This window comes from Moschus berezovskii, chromosome 17 (genome assembly GCF_049115385.1).
Source record: "Moschus berezovskii isolate FMDL1 chromosome 17, NW_MosBer_1.0, whole genome shotgun sequence".
Classification (NCBI taxonomy): domain Eukaryota; kingdom Metazoa; phylum Chordata; class Mammalia; order Artiodactyla; family Moschidae; genus Moschus; species Moschus berezovskii.
Window position 1 is genome coordinate 27,252,555 of NC_142476.1, and position 13,691 is coordinate 27,266,245.

The 13,691-nt window shown below is 41.2% G+C and overlaps 1 protein-coding gene across 1 annotated transcript in view; it reads right to left on the bottom strand.

The window, feature by feature from the left end:
* Positions 1–13,691, bottom strand: part of RGL1 (ral guanine nucleotide dissociation stimulator like 1) — a 136,431-nt gene that overhangs the window by 89,364 nt on the left and 33,376 nt on the right. The window lies entirely within an intron of this gene.

The following is a 13,691-nucleotide window of genomic DNA, read 5'->3' on the forward strand; positions in this document are numbered from 1 at the left end:
CAATCATTCCCTTTACATTGTTCCACAGTTAAGCTTTCAAACTCATTCTCAAAGACAGTTCCTACAATGGGGTGCTGGCACTGATCCTACTGACAGCTGCTTATTAAACTTTTAGATTTGTTTGGGCCAGATGACATTATGTTGATAGTTTGGAGGAAAAAAAAGTCAGCCAAGGGAGGAGTGTGTTCTCCACAGACAGCTAGGGAAATCTGACCATGTGATGTTCTTTGGTCCATGGAAAGCAAAACACATTCAATATCATCATTAATCAACAAAGTTGGCTAAGCAGCAGTTTTACCAAGCAGGCCTCAGCTAATCTTGGATGAGTAATAGAAAAGATAGGTAGGTGCATGACCCCAGCCTTTTGGAGACTAGAAATGTACAGTACAGTAGTCATGTAAGGATGTGAGAGCTGGACCATAAAGAAGACAGACTGCTGAAGAATTGATGCTTTTGAACTGTGGTGCTGGAGAAGACTCTTGAGAGTCCCTTGGACAGCAAGGAGATCAAACCAGTCAATCCTAAAAGAAATCAACCCTGAGTGCTCATTGGAAGGACTGATGCTGAAGTTGAAGCTCCAACATTTTGGCCACTTGATGCAAACAGTTGACTCACTAGAAAATACCCTGATGCTGGGAAAGACTGAGGTCAAGAGAGAAGAGGGTGCCAGAGGATGAGACGGTTGGATGGCACCACCGATTCAATGGATATGAACTTGGGCAAACTCCGGGAGATGGTGAGGGACAGGGAAGCCTAGCATGCAGTGGTCCATGAGGTCACAAAAAGTCGGACACCAGCTGGTGACTGAACAACAAAGAGAAAATATTTCCTTGTGAAAAGTAGCTCCCACATGAGAATGAAGTGACTGTGAATAGTATTGGTAGGTATAATTGCCCCTTGGAGACATAAACCATAATACATAAAAACTGATTAGTGATAAAATCTGTAAAGCTTTAAAACTCAGTATAGGGGAAGAGAAATAAACTGAAGAAAAATCCGAGTGTGCCTTATATTCTACAATAAATCTGTGCTAAACAAATTATATAGTGATGCAATTTTCAGAGTTCAACCTGTCCTTCATAGGCATAGGGGAAGATGACCTATAGAAAGGAACTTGTTCTAAAGCATTGAATCATTCTAAGTGATGCAGACAATCGCCACGCAATGTCTCTCAATTTTAAGTATGAATTGTTTTATATCAGATTTTCCTAAATTGAAATAATCAGACACATGACAATTAATGGGGAGCAAAAAAGAGAGAACTGAAATCTCTAAATGATGACATTGTGCTTACAAAGTCACATGTTTGCTATTTCTTCACCTGTCCTGTCAAAAGTTAAACCACTGGAAGGAAATTAGCAGGCAAGACTGCTTTCCACAAAACCAAAGTAAAGGCCATCACTTTCAGAAAGGGCTTAGAGCAGCTTAATGTCATCATGGTTAACTGACAGCAGAATTAATCGTAAGACTCCAACATATGCAGGGGGTGCCTTGATTTCTTTATTTAATTTTCGAAAGATACTTTTAGTTTACAAAGGAAAGGGCTCTGATTCAGGCAAAACTACCAAATGGACTCAGATCATGGCCTTATAATTATTCATTATCACTCTATAAGCAGTTTTAGAACAGGCCTGATAATATTCATCTGTCTTCCAAGAGCTTCAGTTAACTTTAACTAGAAACAATCAATGAAAAATATATATGGTTTCAATGCCTAATTACATTTTTAACTACTTGGTACAGTGTTGGCCTAAATGTGTGCTGTAAAATACTAGTTTCAAAACAAAACATCCTGCATTCGAATTTGGGAACTATGGAGTTAAACAAACCCCAATATATTTCTTTTCCATAGAATTTCTTACAGTATTTAATATGCTAACGTGCTATGAAACACCAAAGAAGGATATGGTATCTGACATGTCCTAATGGATTTCCCTTTGGTCTCTGAGCACCCTGTAGAACATTAGGATGAACGTATTTTGGAAAATGTTAGCTTATTAAGTCACTGTGATGCAGTTGAAACTTAATTCACATTTGCCACTTTTCACTTAAAAAAAAAACCAAGACATTACAAAATTAACTTTTATCTTCAAACATCTATATTCCTTTGATCTCTTTCTTAATACCACCAAAATTTAGGGATATTTTGTCATTTTTACTTTGTCACCTCAAAAGTTCTGATCAAGATAATTATCACTTAAAAAGCAGAAGTTAAAAAATACACCTCAAGGGCAAACGTTAACAACAACAATAAAAGGAATGGATTTTCAGTTTTTATGGATATTCAAGCTCTAATCCTAAATCAAGCTTCCTTACCTTGTGACAGACAATGTCGGGGTTCCCTAATCAATACATTTTGTAATCTGATGATACATATTTTACAATGCAAACTCCACTTTAAAGCTAAATCTTTTCTTATTAAAAGTAGTAACTGTTTAAGAGAACTAATTTTTCCCTAAGCAGTGATGTGGCCAAAAACTCAAACACAGAGAAAAATGCTTGTCAAAGACCCTGATGAAGTGGGTCCCTTTTCCTGCCAGAAAGCAGATTTGGCAGGAAGCCAATGCTCTCCCTTGGAAATGGATTCATGTTACTCATTAACCCAGTCGCTTCCTTTCACTCCTTCTACTCTGAAGAAAATCTCAACACACATGCCTGATCCCCATAAATGCCTTTAATGGTTTCTGTTCCTCAGTGTTTGCATCTGTACATTAGGAAGAGCCATGACTGAGCTAACGGAAATAGCTAATAGAATATTTTGAATATTCAGATTTTAAGAGTTATTCTCTAATTGCAACAAATGAGCATCAACGGCAATAGCATAAAATGAAGTACAGGAATTGCTCTGATGCCTAAAGTTGTTCTCACAAAAAATAACAATACATGTCAGTGTCAGAGCACTTGCTTAATATTATTTTCTGCACGTTTGCTAAGTACCCTAATATCTCTTCACTAGCAAGGGGAACGGAGAAGGCAATGGCAACCCACTCCAGTACTCTTGCCTGGAAAATCCCATGGACGGAGGAGTCTGGTGGGCTGCAGTCCATGGGGTCGCTAAGTCGGACACGACTGAACGACTTCACTTTCACTTTCATGCATTGGAGAAGGAAATGGCAACCTGGAAAATCCCAGGGACAGGGGAGCCTGTTGGGCTAACGTCTATGGGGTCGCACAGAGTTGGACACGACTGAAGCGACTTAGCAGCAGCAAGGGGGAGGCCAGGTTTTTGAAGATGAGTTTTAATTTGCCAATATTCAAATAAAGTACAGGCTTCCCAAGTGGCACAGTGGTAAAAGAATATGCCTGCCAATGCAGAGGATACAAGTTCAATCTCTGGGTCGGGAAGGTCCCCTGGAGTAGGAAATGGCAACCCACTCCAGTATCTTTGACTGGAAGACTCCAGGGACAAAGGAACCTGGCGGGCTACAGTCTACGAGTTTGCTAAGAGTCAGACACAACTGAGCACGCACACAAGAGCAAATAAAATACAGTTTTATGAAATAAAAATTTTGTAATTATCTTCTTGTTACTGGAATTGAAATAAAGTTAAACAAAAGTGAAACACACAAAAATTCCTACACCTATGGGTAGACTGGAAAAGCTAAAATGTTTAATAGCGGCATGACCCTTTTAAGAGACTTTAGGGTCTCTCTTTGTTTGTGATAACTCAACATCTTCAAATTCTAGTTTAAAAGAACAGTGGGGAGAGGCAGTGAGGAAAGTCTTGGCAGACAAGTGTTTAATAACTCAGACTTAGAGAGCAAGACATGGAGGGCTGAGCCTGCCCTCTGGGTTAGCACGCTAACAGGAAACAGCCCAATCTGGATTTAATCAGAGACCATCGCTTTACTGACAAGATCACGATACTGAGGCCACAAAAATGTTTCATGATTGTTTTTTGGCCAATCCGTCTGCCATTAGAATTCAGCATTTTCTCAGAGAATATGCCTGACTCCTATGGGGTAAATATCTAAAACCCTGCCCAACTGTCCTAGCCATGGAATTTCTATAATTACCAATTTTGACATAAGGGGGACAGGAGAAAGAATGTGAGAGATGAAATGTGCCATATTTCAACTGTGTTTCCAGTCATTGAGAAATATACTCTTTTGCCTTCTAAAACATAAACTGTTCACAACTTGGGTGTTTTTAATTTAAAAAAAATCCCTTCAATCAAAATAATCCTTTCGTCTTCTGATACTTTAACAGGGAACGTGTTAAGTAAACAACCTCATTATACTGGAGACAGTATTAAGTCTTTCTCCAAGCCATGCTTAATCTTTAGTACATCAGTTCTCGGGCATCCTGGCACGAGCAGAAATGTAAATAGTGAGAACTCTTCCAGTCATAACTCCCTAAGAAAATCTAAAACCCAGAGCCAAGGTTTCACAGAACTTTAAGAGCATGTTCCTCTCTGTACACTCATCTCAGAACACCAAGGGTCCATTTTATATCCCCTATTCAAATGCCCTGAAACAACTGCCCAGAAACAATAAGAAACCACCACAGCATAGGAAATATCATAAGATGACTCACAAACTCTGATCATTTGTCCACACTGCCTAAACATGTAGAGATTAAATGTCCTTGCCATGCAAAGGAAAACTATGTGTATGTAATGGCATAAAGCACAACGTTATGGAGCAGCCCAGGGCATCTGAGCAAACAGAACTATTTACACATAGGACATTCAGAGATGTAAGGCGGAGTCCATACAAAACCCTAAGGCATGGGATAGCAAGCTCAGTGTGAGCTTCTGTGTTGCGTGAACTTCTGTTCTAGGTGTCAGCTAACATTTTTTTCTTTGCTAGGTCAGGGTTTCCAGAATGCCCAGCTAAATTTTAATTTTAGAAAAAAATAATAAACAATTGAAAAATTTGTGAACATAAATGTTACCTGCAGTATTTAGGACCTAATCATGCAGAGAGTCAGACACGACTTGGCAACTGAACAATAGCAACAATATACTGAAAAAATTACTTGTTGTTTATCTGAATTTCCAAACTAACCTGGCATCCTGTACAAGTCTGGCAACTCCATGTCATATACACACAAAGGGTACAGAATGGATCTCTCATTTATTCATCTACTTACTTAGCCACATATTGAATAAATGCTACTACGTGTCAGGCACTGTGCAAGACAGCAGAGACACAAAGGCAAATAGCATGCTGTTCTAATACCCAGGATGGTCAACATGATGGAGAGAATGGACACACAGAAACCATTACAACGCAACACAAGGAAAATGGTGGGGAGACAGGCAAACAGCATGAAAGAACCAAGAGGGACCGTATGTAGAGGCAACATCTGAAAGTGACTGGAAAGAAAAGGATAGCACCCACAAGAAAGAAAACTGAGAAGGGGAAGTCAGTCTTCTTTGGGGTAGAGGCACTGAATTCCACTTTAGAAATATAAAGCTTGGGAATTTCCTGGTGGACCAGTGGATAACACACTGTGCTTCTACTGCAGGGGATATAGGTTCGATCCCTGGTTGGGGGACTAAGATCCTGCATGCCATGTGCTGTGGCCAAAAAATAAAGAAAAAAAAAGAAATGTAAAATTTGAAGTATCATTGGGATTTTTCAATGGTATACAGTCCAACAGGCAGTCAAAATCCAAGAGCTACATAAGGAGGTCTAAGACGGAAATACATAAGAGCTATGACTGCAGCCACAAAATTAAAAGATGCCTGCTCCTTCGAAAATAAACTATTAAAAAACCAGTCAGCGTATTAAAAAGCAGAGACATCACTTTGCCAACATAGGTCTGTACAGTCAAAGCTATGGTTTTTCCAGTAGTCATGTATGGATGTGAGAGTTGGACCATACAGAAGGTTGAGAGCCGAAGAACTGATGCTTTCAAATTGTGGTACTGGAGAAGACTTGAGAGTCCCTTGAACTACAAGATGAAACCAGTCTATCCTACAGGAAATCAACCCTGAATATTCATTGCAAGGACTGATAATGATGCTGAAGTTCCAATACTTTGGCCACCTGATGTAAAGAGTCGACTCATTAGAAAATACCCTGATGCTGAAAAAATTGAAGGCAAGAGGAGAAGGGGACAACAATGGTCATGAGTTTGAGCAAACTCCAAGAGGTGGTAAAGGACAGGGAAGCCTGCTGTGCTGCAGACCGTGGGGTCGCAAAGAGTCAGACAATACTTAGCAACTGAACAACAATGACGAGTTACAAAAATTAAACCAGCTTCACTCTCCAGGTAGACTGTGTAGAACAAAAAGAATTGAGGGTGGAGAACGGCCTCTGGAAGAACACCCAGATTAAGAGGGTCCCAAGAGCAACGATGTCCAGGACGAAAAGAAGCACCTGCACATGTGGCAAGTCTACACTCACCTGATCCGTGGTAGCACTTCTGGGCAGAGAACCCAGAAGAAAAACCACTGCCAGACTCACATACGCCCACACGTGCACCTTCCATCTAATTACGCACACCTCTCGAGGCCTAGCCAGCAGCGTGCTGGAGCCAGCCTGTCCCGATTGCAGGAGCACACATTCCTCAGTCCCAAGTTCCATGACATCATGTTGGTATTGTGAATCCGGCCATGGTGGAAACAGCTATACCATGGAAACTGGCAAACTGGCTACAAGTCGGGGCTCTGAGTCTGAGGGGTGATTTATCAGCGCACCACTACCTAGGACTCCCTCTCAAATTATGCTGATGGTAAATTCAGGAGAGACTTCACACCAGTGGGACATTTTTGTCTTTCTGTGACCACTCCAATCAAGGCTGACCTCATAGAAGACAGAAAATTATGCCTATGAACTAAGAAAAAAGCAGAAATGTGAAGGGAGAAGAGGTGGAGGAGTATGCACCTGACAAAGTAATATGCCCTCAAAAAGGAATTACAAGATCCCCAAGAGTTGACTTCATTTGAAGCCACGTTAGAATGTGGTCAGATTTCTACGATGAGTATGCTGCATCCTCAGGAAAATGCTGAGAGCTGGAATAACAAACAAGGACCAGTGTTTTATCTGACAGAAATCTCAGCCCCTTCCGCCATCCGGTCTCCACGGGGTTTCCTAGATCACCCCAGAGTCCAGGAACTCTCTAAGGGGAAACAGGAAGTTGTGTTTTCCATCCCCATAAAAAATGGTCATCCTCCTGGCTGTGAATCTCTTCCACACAGTGTTAACCCATAACAGACTGGATCTTCTCTGATGCAGACGCCCACTGCTGTCTTCCTTTAAGGATTTAAGAAGTCTTTCGGGAGGCAGACGGGCTTCCCTGGTGCTCAGAAGGTAAACCGTTTGCCTGCGATGTGGGAGACTTAGATTCAATCCCCGGGTTGGGAAGAGCCCCTGGAAAAGGAAATAGCAACCCACTCCAGTACAGATTCAAAAATTAAGTGGATTCAAGGGAGTGTACTGACTACGTTTTTCAAATAAAATCATTTCACTTTTACACTCTACTTTGCTGCTTGAAGTTCAGAATGCTAATGAAGAGGTTGTGAGTTAACCTGACTTCTATTTCGATCTCTGAGGCCAATTTACTTTGGGACCTAAGGCAATAACTTAAAGCTTCAATGTCTTGGTCAAAGATTTTGCGAAGTAAAGAAATCACATGCTGTTTTGGGAAGTTCAAGGAATTAGAGTTACAGCAGGGAGGGAGGTTTGAACTAAAATAGTCACTCCAGCATGTGCCAAATTACATCACAGATCGTCACACAGGATTTTGTGTTCAGAGTGAACCTGCAAAATTCACAACTCCTTCCTCTCACTTTCAGACCTCAGACGCCCAAGGTCCTCCTATTCTGAGGTCACAGGTTAACAGGGGCCCTGGCCTTCTGGAATTCATTCTGTTTCTGTGCAGTCCAGCAACCTCTGTCTGAAAAGGTCAGCAGGGGGTAGTGAGCTTCTTTGTGACGCAATACTCCCTGTGAATGAAGTCTGCTCTGAATGGAAACACTTCCTCACAGCCCAGAAGCTTTCCCAGACCGCCATAAATCCCACAGACAGTTCCATGGTGCTTCATCTCCTTGTGAGATATGAAGTGTTCCTTTACCAGTCTCTGGGGGAGCAGAAGGTGGCAGCTGCCTGAAATTTCCCAATTTAGTCATTAATTTAATTCTTCTTCTATAGATCACATCAAGGAATCTCTTAACTTACTGTTAAGTCATTCAGTCGTGTCTGACTCTGAAGATTCTGACTTGAGAACCCTGAGGTTTGGAGAAGTGAGGGGTCTCATCCAACTTTATTTTTTTTTTAATTTTAATTGGAGGCTAATTACTTTACAATACTGTAGTGGTTTTTGCCATACATTGACATGAATCAGCCATGGGTTTACATGTGTTCCTCATCCTGAACCCCCCTCCCACCTTCCTCCCCATCCCATCCCTCAGGGTCATCCCAGTTTGAGAGAATAACATTGAAACATGTATATTATCATATGTGAAACAGATTGCCAGTCCAGGTCCAATGCATGAGACAGGGTGCTCAGGGCTGGTGCACTGGGATGACTCATCCAACTTTAGTCAGCCAATTAGCATAATTGACAGAGTCCGGATATAAAACCAGCCCTGTCTTTCTATTGGGCTTTCCAATTGGTGCTAGTGGTAAAGGTCCTGCCTGACAAAGCCGGACATGTACGAAACGCGGGTTTGATCTAGGGAGTTTGGGAAGCTCCCCTAGAGAAGGACACAGCAACCCACTCCAGCATTCTTGCCTGGAGAATCCCATGGACAGAGTTGCCTGGTGCACTGTGGAACATGGGGTTGCAAAGAGTCGGACACAACTGAAATGATTCCGCATGCATATCTATTACAGAGGGCTGTATTAACATGCAAAGTGACACAGTATTGTGGATTCAGTCTCCTTATTTGTACACCAAAGGTCACTAAATAGCCCAGAATCTCCATATTTCACAGGACTGTTGCAAGAAATAAAATTAGAAAATGGAGCTGAAGGTGTGTTGAATGGTTACAAGAACTATTCAGGACTACAGATAAAATCTTGTATACTGTGTGCTGTGCTGTGCTGTGCTGAGTCACTCAGTCATGTCTGACTCTGTGCGACCCTATGGACTATAGCCCACCAGGCTCTTCAGTCCATGGGATCCTCCAGGCAAGAATACTGGATTGGGTTGCCATGTCCCCCTCCAGGGGATTTTCCCGACTCATGGATCAAACCCGAGTCTCTTATGTCTCCTGCACTGGCAGCGGGTTCTTTACCACCAACACCACCTATATAGGTTGGTGCAAAATAATTGCAGTTTCAGACCCTGAATTTTAAATTATTATAACTAGGCTCACAACTTTATTAATCAAAATAGGAACCATTACAATCAACACATTTTTGCCAATGAGAAATAAGTTTGCTTATTCCTATGCAAAAAAAAAAATCTGTGCTTTCGGATTCGACGAACTCTTCGAAAGCATTTTCTGTGTCCTGCTGGTTGTGGAAGCATTTTCCCTTCCAAAAGTAGTCGAGATGCTCGACCAGAGGTCAGGTGAATATGGTGGATAAGGCAAAACTTTGTAGCTTAATTCATTCAACTTTTGAAGTATTGCTTATGTGATGTGCAGTCAAGCACTGTTGTGGAAAAGAACTGGGCCCTTTCTGTTGACCAATGCCAGCTGCAGGCATAGCCATTTTCAGAGCATCTCATCAATTTGCTGAACATACTTCTCAGACATAATGGTTTCGCCAGGATTCAGACAACTGTAGTGGATCAGACTAGCAGTAGACCACCAAACAGTGACCATGATCCTTTTTTTGGTGCAAGTTTGGCTTTGGGAAGTGCTTTGGAGCTTCTTCTCGGTCCAATCACTGAACTGGTCATTGCTGGTTATATAAAATTCATTTTCCATCGTATATCACAGTCCGATCGAGAAATGGTTCATTGTTGTTGTGTAGAAAAAGAGAAGAGAACACTTCAAAACAATAATTTTTTTGATTTGGGATCAGATCATCAGGCATTCACTTATCGAGCTTTTTCACTTTTTCAATTTGTTTCCAAGGCCAAAAGACCACAGAATGGTCTACGCTGAGTTCTTGCACAACTTTTCATGTAGCTGTAAGAGGATCAGCTTCAATGATGCTCTCAGTTGGTCATTGTAAACTTCTGACAGCTGGCCACTGAGCTCCTCATCCTCAAGGCTCTTGGCTCCTTTGCAAAATGTCTTGAACCACCACTGCACTGTGCATTCATTAGAAGTTTCTGGGCCAAATGTGTTGTTGAAGTTGTCTCCAGTGCTTTATGACTCATTCTGAATTCAAATAAGAAAATCGCTCAAATCTGCTTTTTGTCTAACATCATTTCCATAGTCTAAAATACATATAAACAGCAAGTAATAATTCATGATTGCAAAACATAAAGCAAGAAATGCACATTAAAATGATATATAACATAACTACATTTATTTAAGAATGTGTTCCAATATCAAATGGCAAAGTTCAACATTGCAAAACAGCAATCACTTTTGCACCAACAGACTGCAAGGAGATCCAACCAGTCCATTCTAAAGGAGATCAATCCTGGGTGTTCATTGGAAGGACTGATGCTGAAGCTGAAACTCCAATACTTTGGCCACCTCATGCAAGTAGTTGACTCACTGGAAAAGACCCTGATGTTGGGAGGGATTGGGGGCAGGAGGAGAAGGGGACGACAGAGAATGAGATGGCTGAATGGCATCACCGACTCGATGGACATGAGTTTGAGTGAACTCCGGGAGCTAGTGATGGACAGGGAGGCCTGGCGTGCTGTGATTCATGCGGTCACAAAGAGTCAGACACGACTGAGCGACTGAACTGAACTGAACTGAAAATCCTTCTGTTTTCACTTTCCTTCCCCTACCCCAATTACTTTTATCAAAATTAGGTCTTAACTGCATCAGATATTCTTGATATTATCCGACATTGACTGAAATCTTTAACACCTAAAGATGAAAAAAAACAGTGTTTTGTGTTAAACACCCTCTTTGGAGGCAAAGAAAACTCCCCCCTCATTATTATAGTCTCTTAAATAAGTAAATTAAGTCTAAGAAAGATGAAGGACTTTATTCAAGGGCTCAAAACGAGCCAGGAAAACAAGGTCAGTATGTTGCATGAGAAGTGATTGGATAAAACAGTGTAGGATCCCAGGGAGAAGGGAGGAGTATTCATTAATAATCTGATTTCCAGAATATTAATTTTCCTACCTGCTAGGCTTATAAATCTATCTAGTCATGAGACAATCTCCTTATATTTTTAGAAAGAGAGGAAACAAAAGCAAAATGACAATATGATTGATTATGAAGTATAACCAGACAAAGTGGCAGTTTTGTAAATACCAACACTTAATACAAATATATAGTATTGTTACAAATATATAGAGGAGAGGGCAGAGGATAGAAAGGAGAAATACCTGCAAAAACACAGATCCAGTTTCCCTAAGCAAACAGAAACTTTTGAAAATGGAATTATTTTGTCCACTAGATTTTAATGTGTCAAAAATAAATGTAAAAAAATAGGCATCTTGGTGGTAAAGAAAACATCATTCCCATTGCTCGTGACTCACTCTTGATGTCGGTCAGTTAAAAACGGTTATTAAAGGAGCTCCCGTTATGCAAAGAATCCAAATGAGAGGCTAAGGGAATCCATAAAAGAAATCAAGAACTATACTCTAAAAACTTAACAGTACAGGTTACAATGTGAATGTGAATTTCTTCATTCAGTGGCATGGAAGGAAAAGGTGTGTAGAGCTTAATGCTAGTGAATATTTAATAGATTAAATAAAGGCCAGATAAATAAGCAGCGGCCCTAAAGAAAGAATTTCACAACTAATGGGAATGAAACTCTCTTGCAACTCTGAGCTTCAACCATAAGGAAGGCATGGAACTAGATTCTGTTTCTGGTTCCAGGTCAAATTAATTTTCAAATACTTGTTAGTGCCCTCTGTTTATGTCAGCAGTGAGCTAGAATAACTCTTCCTAATTTAATTGTTTTGTTATTTCCTAAATACACTTGAGTGACTACCCTGGTAGCTCAGTAGTAAAGAATCCACCTACCAATGCAGGAGACACGGGCTCGATCCCTGGGTCGGGAAGATCCCCTGGAGAAGGAAATGGCAACCCAATCCAGTATTCTTGCCTGGCGAATTCCATGGACAGAGGAGCCTGGTGAACTACAGTTCATGGGGTCACAAAGAGCTGGACACAACAGAGCAACTAACACAAAGTCATATGAAGACCTACAAGACCTTCTGGAACTAACAAATGCTACACTAACTCCCGAATCTTTATCTCCGGTTCTTTCTTTCACTTCCCTTCTAAATTCTAGACCTGAATTTCCGGTTACCACATGTTCCCTGGAACTCTAACCCAATGTATCCAAAAAGAAACTCTCGTTTAATTCCTCTAAAATCTCAACTCTTCTCTAGCTTCTGACTCTTTTAATGATCCAGGTCATAAACCAACAAATTATCTTTATTCCAAACTTATCTCCCCTTCACCTCCGAAATCCAATGTGTCCCTTTCCCTAAATATGTCTACATTCTATTCTTCTCCCCCATCTTCACTGTCTTACCTAACTTAGATCTCATTTCTTAACTGGATATGTGTAACAAGCACTTAACTGGTTTCACTTGCCTCTAGTCTTGTTTCCCAGGTGGCGCTAGTGGGAAAGAACCCGCCTGCTAATGCAGGAGACATGAGAGACTCGGGTTCAATTCCTGGGTCAGGAAGATCCCCTGGAGAAGGAAATGGCAACCCACTCTAGTACTCTTGCCTGGAAAATGTCACGGACAGAGGAGTCTGGTGGGCTACAGTTCATAGGATTGCAAAGAGACAGACACAACTGAAGCAACTTGGACTAAGACTAGTGTTGCTAAAATCATCTTTCCAAAGCATGGAGAAAGCAAGAGAGCTCCAGAAAAACATCTATTTCTGCTTCATTGACTATGCCAAAGCCTTTGACTGTGTGGATCACAATGAACTGTGAAAAATTCTGAAAGAGATGGGAATACCAGACCACCTGACCTGCCTCTTGAGAAACCTGTATGCAGGTCAGGAAGCGACAGTTAGAACTGGACATGGAACAACAGACTGGTTCCAAATAGGAAAAGGAGTACGTCAAGGTTGTATATTGTCACCCTGCTTACTTAACTTAAATGCAGAGTACATCATGAGGAATGCTGGGCTGGAAGAAGCACAAGCTGGAATCAAGATTGCTGGGAGAAATATCAATAACCTCAGATATGCAGATGACACCACCCTTATGGCAGAAAGTGAAGAGGAACTTAAAAGCCTCCTGATGAAAGTGAAAGAGGAGAGCGAAAAGGTTGGCTTGAAGCTCAACATTCAGAAAACAAAGATCATGGCATCTGGTCCCATCACTTCATGAGAAATAGATGGGGAAACAGTGGAAACAGTGCCAGACTTTATTTTTGGGGGCTCCAAAATCACTGCAGATTGTGATTGCAGCCATGAAATTAAAAGACGCTTACTCCTTGGAAGGAAAGTTATGACCAACCTAGATAGCATATTAAAAAGCAGAGACATAACTTTGCCAACCAAGGTCCGTCTAGTCAAGGCTATGGTTTTTCCAGTGGTCATGTATGGATATGAGAGTTGGACTGTGAAGAAAGCTGATCGCCAAAGAATTGATGCTTTTGAACTGTGGTGCTGGAGAAGACTCTTGAGAGGCCCTTGGACTGCAAGGAGATTCAACCAGTCCATTCTAAAGGAGATCAGT